Source organism: Gouania willdenowi, chromosome 2 (assembly GCF_900634775.1).
Source record: "Gouania willdenowi chromosome 2, fGouWil2.1, whole genome shotgun sequence".
Taxonomy (NCBI): Eukaryota; Metazoa; Chordata; class Actinopteri; order Blenniiformes; family Gobiesocidae; genus Gouania; species Gouania willdenowi.
The window spans coordinates 9,058,608-9,068,134 of NC_041045.1; the positions used below are offsets into that span (position 1 = coordinate 9,058,608).

Genomic DNA, 9,527 nt, shown 5'->3' on the forward strand with positions numbered 1-9,527 from the left:
AAGTAAGTAAGTAAGTAAGTAAGTAAGTAAGTAAGTAAGTAAGTAAGTAAGTAAGTAAGTAAGTAAGTAAAGTAAAGTAAGTAAGTAAGTAAGTAAGTAAGTAAGTAAGTAAGTAAGTAAGTAAGTAAGTAAGTAGTAAGTAAGTAAGTAAGTAAGTAAGTAAGTAAGTAAGTAAGTAAGTAAGTAAGTAAGTAAGTAAGTAAGTAAGTAGTAAGTAAGTAAGTAAGTAAAGTAAGTAAGTAAGTAAGTAGTAAGTAAGTAAGTAAGTAAGTAGTAAGTAAGTAAGTAAGTAAGTAAGTAAGTAAGTAAGTAAGTAAGTAAGTAAGTAAGTAAGTAAGTAAGTAAGTAAGTAAGTAAGTAAGTAAGTAAGTAAGTAAGTAAGTAAGTAAGTAAGTAAGTAAGTAAGTAAGTAAGTAAGTAAGTAAGTAAGTAAGTAAGTAAGTAAGTAAGTAAGTAAGTAAGTAATAACTAACTAAATTAAGTAAGTAATAACTAACTAAATTAAGTAAGTAATAACTAACTAAATTAAGTAAGTAATAACTAACTAAATTAAGTAAGTAATAACTAACTAAATTAAGTAAGTAATAGCACTAAGCCGCATACTTGAGAGAAGCAAAACCCCCTTACATCACTTCTTGACTCATTAAGTCTAAGAGTTGCACAATGAATTTTTTTGCACAGACGTGATGATTGTTATTGAACTGAATGTGTTGCACAACACCCACCTTTATCCAACGGCAGAAGCAGGACTCGATCCCTGGCACTCCAGCGTCGGAGCCCGTGGCCAAACGCGCCTCGCCACAGTCCCTCTTACTATACAAAGCGCTCGTGGCGTATTTGACTTTTACTTTTTAGAGTTACTTTGAAAAGTAACTCCCTCAAAAAGTATCACTTACCAAGCACGCAACACCTTTATTCGACGGCAGGACCGGTACTCGAACCCTGGCGCTCTAGCGTCGGAAGCCCAGGCCAAACGCGCCTCGCCACAGTCCCTCTTACTATACAGATTGCTCGTGGCGTATTTGACTTTTACTTTTCAAAGTTACTTCCTAAAGTAATTCGCCTGAAAAGTATTACTTGCTTAATACTCAACGGTGGGAGCAGGACTCGATCCCTGGCACTCCAGCATCGGAGGCCGTGGCCAAACGCGCCTCGCCACACTCCCTCTTACTATACACATTGCTCGTGGCGTATTTGACTTTTACTTTTTAAAGTTACTTTTCAAAGTAACTCCCTCAAAAAGTATCACTTACTAAGCACGCAACACCTTTTTTCGACAGCAGGACCGGTACTCGAACCTGGGCACTCTAGCATCGGAGGCACAGGGCAAACGCGCCTCGCCACACTCCCTCTTACTATCCGAAGCGCTCGTGGCGTATTTGACTTTTACTTTTTAAAGTTACTTTTCAAAGTAACTCCCTCAAAAAGTATCACTTACTAAGCACGCAACACCTTTTTTCGACAGCAGGACCGGTACTCGAACCTGGGCACTCTAGCATCGGAGGCCCAGGCAAACGCGCCTCGCCACAGTCCCTCTTACTGTCCAAAGCGCTCGTGGCGTATTTGACTTTTACTTTTTAAAGTTACTTTTCAAACTAACTCCCTCAAAAATTATCACTTACTAAGCACGCAACACCTTTTTTCGACAGCAGGACCGGTACTCAAACCTGGGCACTCTAGCATCGGAGGCCCAGGCCAAACGCGCCTCGCCACACTCCCTCTTACTATACACATTGCTCGTGGCGTATTTGACTTTTACTTTTTAAAGTTACTTTTCAAAGTAACTCCCTCAAAAAGTATCACTTACTAAGCACGCAACACCTTTTTTCGACAGCAGGACCGGTACTTGAACCTGGGCACTCTAGCATCGGAGGCCCAGGACAAACGCGCCTCGCCACAGTCCCTCTTACTGTCTAAATCACTCGTGGAGTATTTGACTTTTATTTTTTAAAGTAACTCCCTCGAAAAGTATCACTTATTAAGCACGCAACACCTACACTCGACGGCAGGACCGGTACTGGAACCCCAGCGCTGCCGCATCGGAGGCCCAGGCCAAACGCGCCTCGCCACACTCCCTCTTACTATCCAAACCGCTCGTGGAGTATTTGACTTTTACTCAATGTTTATAAAAAACAATATTCAAATTTCACTTTTTTTTTTTTTTTTTTGCTTTACTGGGCATTTTTTCTAAGACTTAAATTTAATTGTTATTTTCATTTTGCAGATTGTTTTATGTTTACTTCCAGTGGGACATTATTAATATATATTTATATATAATAGTTGAACGGAAGTCAGTGGGTGGGAACCACGGGGGACGTCCGTTGTATTGCCGGACCTATTTAACCGACGCACAATCAGCTCATTTCCCTCTCTGATCGTCACCTCATGCACGTCACGGCTGCTTTGCACGGAATTCCGAAAGAAATCTGTAAGTTTGTTTAACCTAATTGCTCTAGTCACTTTACATGCCGTCTTTTAACTGAAACAAATGCATTTTTTGAATACAATAAAGGATGAAATCAGAACGGGTCTGCATCTCCGGCCAGTAGCGACATGGCGAAAGCTCCAGGTGAATGTGTAAGTGCAGCACAGGCACATAAACGCATTTTATGGTTGTTTAACTGGTTTTCTCCATTTCTTTTAGTGATGGATTAAATTCCCATACTATCTGGATGTGTAAAGGGCTTTAAAAGGACCTGTTTGGTAAAGGTATGAACTTCCCTTGTAATGGATGATTTTAACTCTGTTTGCCTGATTGTTTAATAACTATTTTTTTCCTTTAGGACCGTGAGTAAGTCCCACCAACCTTTTAACCCTTTTTTTTTTTTTAACATGTACGTTTGACCCTGGGACTGTATTGTTTATTGTAATCATTACTTTTACCTATCACTGCAAACGTGTTAAGTTGCTGTGGTTTTGTTGGTTTGCTGTGGCCTGGTTTTAAAGTGATAGTGATGAACTGTTTATATTTTCATGTGCCATTATAATAAATAATTTTGAAATTTACCTCCAGCTTTTCTTCAGTTCATTCTGAAACTTGCCGTCAATTTTAATTGCTTTATGTATGTTGTGCCTGTCAACTCTGTTGTATTTTTGGGATTGGCCACCAGGGGGACCTGTTTTCATAGTAAATGTTACTTTTTTTTATTTTACTTAAAATGTGAGTTTGAGTCATTTTAGAAACAAGTTTTTCATTCTAATATCTATTAATATTTGTAACAAAAAAGGAGATAACGCTAATAGGAATAAAAATTGTATATATATATATTTTTTTTTTTTTTCTTTCTGAGATAAGGCTATAGTAAAGAAATACAGTTAAAAAAAAAAAAAAATTTGGATTTTCTTATCTGAAATAAATCTGTCATAAAACCCTAAAACTAGTGTAAATACATTGTGAATACTTAACCTGGAGTTAAAACACTTTAAGGCATAAAAAATGAGAAGCACACAAAATCAAAGGTAAGGCATAAAAGTTTTTTACTTTTTATTTTTTGTGATTTAAGACTATCATAAGTCCCTAAAACTAGTTTCAATATGAGAACACTTAAACTGGAGTTAAAACTGATTATGGCATAAATGCAGTTAAGATCACTAGACCCTAAAAACTACTGAAAATATAATGCACATTTATGGGTTAAGAATGCAGTATGGTACAAAAAACGAGGCTGTTGTATGGCATAAAAATGGCAAAACTGAAATTTTTTTTGTACCTCTGCAGTGGTGTCAAAACTCGGTCCTGACGAGTCTCTTAGCTGTCTTTGAGCTGGGACACATTGGAAACGTGATGGAATGTGTTTGGACAACCCCTGTATTATTGTATTTGTCAAACCTTTGACAGGATGCATTACGTTTAATTACATTAACACAGGTTTGTCCCTTGACACTAATTGTCTTATTTGCAAGAGACGTTTTCATATCAATTATAAACAGTACAAATACATGACATAGCCTAAAATGTCTGTCTGTTATAAAGGAGTTTCACTGAGACATTATTTACATTATACTGCATTAGTTCCTTTTAATAAATCCATGATGTCCACTGGTGGAGCTTTGGGACATGTTAATGAGCTTTGTGGTATGATTTTTTTATTTCATTTTCACACTGAATCCATCTGATGATCCTGGAAGTCTGACCTACATTCCCACCATATTGAGCTTTACATCGCAAGCAAAACGGACCAGAGGCCTACGTGTTGCAGATGGATATGAACGGCTTCTAAAACGTTTAACACTGGCACCTGTTGAGCCCATAAATGAAGATGTGCAGCTTGCAGCAGAAGCACTACTGGACCATCATAATGCACCGCTATTTTGCGACAGAGGTCAAATCTGATGATTAACTATTAAATGTCACTTGTAGTTTTCTTTAGTGTTAAAATGCACTTTTTATACATGTGAACACAGGGACAACACTTTTTCTGTAAGAGAAATGTTACTTCCCATAGTTGCATGTGCTGAAGTCCTGTCTCCATGCTGATAACTAGTGATCTTTCAATCTGTTTTTAGGAACTGGTCCAGTACACAGAACTGCAAGATGAACAGAGGTCTTCAGGTTGAATACCAGCATCTACTTTCAGGAAACCAGGAACTACGAGAGAATGTTCAAAAGGGACAATTCACCTCCACAACCTTAAACTATCAACAAATAAATTCATGTGCTGGGTTTTAATGCTCATTTCGATGTTTATAGAACCTGTAGGCAAAATATGCCCTGGTGATTAACTTCTTGTGTTAATGAAATTAAGACTTAGCTTGACTAATGCTGACCTAGCCATACAAATTAAGATTTGCCCTACACAAATTTCAAGGATATTTTTCAAATGTCTGCCTGTCATTTCTCAGAACTTGAGTTTTTTTTTAATAGAGTGTCTGAGTGAAGCTAAGGTTCTTAAACACATGACGAGCTGTTTTAAAAAGAAATACAAGAACTGCAGAGTTTTTTTTTTTTTGTTCAATGTTTTTATTAATGTGCACAGGAACATTGTATCTCAATTGTACAATACAAGTGAAAGTAAGCACACTGTTTCATTTCGTTTTTCTTTTAAACATAATGTAAAGTTAAAAAGAAAACAAAAAGTAAGAAAAAAAAACAAAGAAGGGGGGGGGGGTTACGCTTCCTCAAAAAGGTTAAGAAATGCTTGCCACTTTTGAAAGAATTTGTCAGTCATACCTTTCTTGGAGTATCTAATCTTTTCAACTTTCAGAAAAGACATGACCTCATTTATCCATTGAGTGCTGGATGGGGAACTTGTTGACTTCCAATGTATGAGGAGATGCCGTCTGGCAATAAGAGATGTGAATGCTAAAATCTGCAGGTGAAGAGCTGAATAATTGGAGTAGTTCTCGGGGATACCGAAAATAGCCACATGAGAAGAAACATCAACGTTTTTTGAAAGCACTTTAGACATGGTATTAAAATAGATTTGCCAAAATGTATTTAAAGTTGGACAGGAGAAAAACATATGAGCAAGATCGCAGGGCGATCCACCACACCTATCACAAATGTCTATGGTAGTTGGAAAAATTCGAGCAAGCCTTGCTTTTGAGTAATGACACCTGAACAAAACCTTAAATTGGATCAATGTCAAACGAGCACAGATAGTTGTCTTATGAATAAGTTTCAAAGCAGAGTCCCACCAGCATTGGTTAAAGACCACTCCTAGTTCATTCTCTCAGGCTTCTTTCGTTTTTGTGGTTAAATAGTTATCATATGATTGAATAATGTTATATATTTTAGAGATGACTGACTTTTGTGAGGGGGTTAATTGTAAAAGTTCAGTCCAGGGCTGCTCAGGAGGAAGGTAAGGAAAACCAGGGAATAGTGCTTTGGCACAATTCCTCAAATATCTAAATAGATGAGTGGGCGGTAGATTAAAGTCAAGAGAAAGATCTGTAAAAGAGCAAAAAACCCGTCTTTGTAGAAATCCTTAAAACGCCTCAATCCCTTATTATGCCATGACTTAAAAACAGGGTCAGTAAATGTGGGTTTGAACCTATGATTTTTCAACAATGGTGTTAAAGGCGTAGAATCGATAAATTTGAATTGCCTCCGAAACTGAAAAAAAATCCTAAGAGTAGAAATCACCACCAAGTTACAAGTAAGGCCAGAGAGGTTGACAGAAACAGAGTCAGTTAATAACGCAGAGAGGGATGACAAGAAGAACTGCAGAGTTATAGTAAACTGTACTAAAGTCTCTATTCAGAGGCCAGCAAATGTAAACACACTGCAACTTTGACACTCAGACTACAAAAGCAACAACATCATTAAGTTCCTTTATGGTTCTATCAGTTTTTTACCAAAAATGTGGGAAAGACTATCAGATAGTTAACTATCATCTGGCATTTTAGAAAAACTTTAATATGGAGATGTAGTTTCAGCTGACAGGGGCGTGTTGATATCTGAAAATTTTGCTATTTATGGAGCTTCATTAGCCAAACAACCTTTTACAAAAGGTACAAATCTATCTCATGCCAATCAGTTTAGTTCGACATGTAGACAACATTGTTACAGTTTGTACAACTCTTAACAAACCTGATGGGTAGACTCGTAAAATAAACTTGGAGATGGTGAAGTTGAAAGTATATTTAACAGTTTTTGCACAACAAACATTACATCTGCATTTCAGGAAGGAGGACCTCTTGCAAAAACTGACCATTTACTCAAATTCCTGTACAAAATGGCCGTTGTATTGAATGGTTTGTAAAAACCACACAATCACAAAAACACTTTGTGCAAACATACAGTACATCTGCCACTGAATTTGTGTATAGTTTCTATGGTTGTCCTTTAATGGGATTGTCCGACGTAAACAACCTTCAACGTGCATATAGTAAGGCATAAATATGAGCAAAATTATTTCAAACCCCTTGAAATAGAGCTAAGGCGATAGTAAAACATTAATGTCGCCCCCTTGTGGTCACAAGTTTTATTTCAGATTATATTGGCATCTTTAGAGCAAACAAAAGCACAAGTTGTCAGTCTGACTGAAAAATCTGCTCAATGCTTCACTCCAATAAGAAACAATGTGATGTTTACAGGAAGTGACATCATCCATCACAGGCTCTAAAACTAAAGTATTCTTAATTTAAAAAGGCAATTACTTTTACTTTGTTAAATATAAATCTGGAAAAATCAATGCAAAAAAAAGGTTTGGAACCACTGGATTATTCTAATGTGAACTAAAGTAGGGTTTGAGGGAGGGAGTCTATGTATATATCAATATTGATTAATATTGGAAATTTAGTTTTAGACAATATCGGTAAAGTATTAAACTTCTCTATTTGTGTGAGTGTCTGCAAATATTTACCGTTCCATTTCGTGAGAATCCTCATGAATCCAGCCAGACAAACAAGCTCCGCCTTAAACTCCTCCTGTACGCGGTCGATGGTGGCGTCAAACTCAGCTCGACCCCCGTAGAGTTTATGGTCCACCACCTGGTTAGAGATCACACATGGATCAATGCATGGTGTTCCACATGATGCTACAGCTAACAGATAGGTGTGTGTTTACCCGTGTCTGGATGCCTGCCAGCGACGCCCTCTTCAGACCCTGAACTCCTGGTCTGTTGGAGACGACCAGTACGATCTCTGCTGAACTGGATGAACTGGAGGTCTGGTCCATCAACGCCTGGGATAATAAAGTAAAATAATTATATAATCTGGATTTCAGGAAACTAGTTATAGTTAGGGTGACCATGAGTCCAGAGGTGTAAAGAGTAAATTATATATCCTACTCAAGTTAGCTGCAACAAACGATTATTTTTGTTGTAACAGAGTCACGATTATTTTTCTGTTTTGAAGCACATATTTTGGACCGCTTGTTTTATTTAGCGCACCTGTGAACGTGTCCCTGTTGTATTGTGACAGCATGTTTTACAGAGGAATTAAAACAACGACATTTAACATGTATCTGTAATGGAGTTGTTATATTTAACACATCAAATATTATTGAAATTACAATACAATCAGGAAAAAATTCAATATCACAAACTTCAAGATGCCTTGATTGTTGTATATATATATGTTTTATTATTCATCTTATTTGATTTTTTTTACTATTGTAACGTGTGCACTTGTATTTAATCCTTATTTAATTAACAGTTTTTAATTATGTACTTTTTTTTTCTCTCTCCTTCTTTGTTAAGTGTTAATTCTTTTTATTTGTACTATTTCTTGAGCGGCTGTAACGCAGGTAATTTCCCCCTTTCTGAACAAAGTAGTTGTAGTAAACAAAGAGTCAGTGTAAATAAGGGCCTTTTAAAAACTGGAGGTAATGAGGTTTAAACCAATCACAGAGTTCCTTTTACTTAAGTCCATGAAATAAAATAATGAAAAAAACATCTTGTTTGAAATAATCCTTACAAGTCTAATTAATGTTATCCAAATCACACAGTTGATAATAAATTAAAGAGGTTTACGTGTTCAGATTAAACACTAGTATTAGCAGAAAAACATATTTCAAAGCAGGTACGTCACTAACGAAGTGATAAACATTGTGGTTCTAAGTCCCACCTGTGCCAGAGATCAGAATCAATTTTATTGGCCAGTTACAGTTTAGAACAAAACAACTTGGTTGTTGCTGCAAAAGAACACATCAACACACCGGAGCAGCCATGACTGGAGAGTGTCCATCACTCAGCAGACTCTGCTTCAGATTAAGAACCAACACAGCTTCAGTTCCTGTGAGAGAGAGAGAAAGAGGAAAATTAACAAATGAAAATAAATATGAAATATTATGCATATTTTTTATTCAAAAAAATAAAGAAACAAGATAACTACAAAATACACACACACACAAATAACAGGCAGCAAAAAACACACACACATTTAAACTAGAATATTTTCATTTCCTGAAGAAAAAGCAAGTGAATAGATATAAAATACATAAATCACGGCAAATTTCTGATTTTTTTTTTTTTATAGCTTATTTGTCAAAGTCGGACAAACGGTGTAGGAGTAGTTAATGGACGAAAAAACGGATGACAAGATCATTAATAACACCAAAAACAAGGGTTGGGGTTCATTACATTTTTCAATAGCGACAGATCTCTCTCAGAGCCACGGTACCGGGCCTGTAGCGGTGAGGCTTCTTCACTCCGACGGTGGCCGAGGCGCTCTGACGGGCAGCCTTGGTGGATAGCTGCTTCCTGGGAGCTTTACCTCCGGTGGACTTACGGGCGGTCTGCTTGGTTCTGGCCATTGTTCGGTGTTTCTTCTACTCGGAGAAAGAAATGGATGAATTGCAGCGGCGCGTGGCTGTGACGTACTAGCTGCGACGTACTGGCTGTGACGTCCAGGCTCTGACGTACTGGCTGCTGATTGGCCCTTAGTGTTCGCAGCCGATTGGACAGAAGTCGAACTGAGCCGGAAACCAAAAAAAGCCAGAGTAAAATATGTTGACTGCATTTCTATTTTTTTTAAAAAATTTTTTATTTATCACATTTACTATTCAATATTTAAAAAAAATCTTTACAAGTTGTTTTATGAGGCGTATTGGGAGTATGGTAAATATCCAAAAAAAAAAACAG

At 37.1% G+C, this 9,527-nt stretch overlaps 2 long non-coding RNA genes across 3 annotated transcripts; one reads left to right on the top strand and one right to left on the bottom strand.

Annotated features, from left to right (window-relative positions):
- The first annotated feature begins 2,357 nt into the window (after positions 1 to 2,357).
- Positions 2,358 to 4,586, top strand: LOC114478138 (uncharacterized). Of its 2 annotated transcripts, XR_003675816.1 has the most exons (5): positions 2,358 to 2,428; positions 2,513 to 2,577; positions 2,645 to 2,709; positions 3,719 to 3,868; positions 4,129 to 4,187. It is a non-coding gene; the product is annotated as an uncharacterized LOC114478138 (long non-coding RNA). The 2 variants fall into 2 exon arrangements; XR_003675817.1 differs by lacking the exons at positions 2,513 to 2,577; positions 3,719 to 3,868; positions 4,129 to 4,187 and adding an exon at positions 4,507 to 4,586 and having other exon boundaries at positions 2,363 to 2,428.
- A 1,982-nt stretch (positions 4,587 to 6,568) lies between these two features.
- Positions 6,569 to 9,263, bottom strand: LOC114476627 (uncharacterized). Its single transcript, XR_003675622.1, has 4 exons — positions 9,027 to 9,263; positions 8,603 to 8,679; positions 7,511 to 7,627; positions 6,569 to 7,434 (listed from the first exon to the last, which is right to left on the bottom strand). It is a non-coding gene; the product is annotated as an uncharacterized LOC114476627 (long non-coding RNA).
- Positions 9,264 to 9,527: the final 264 nt, after the last annotated feature.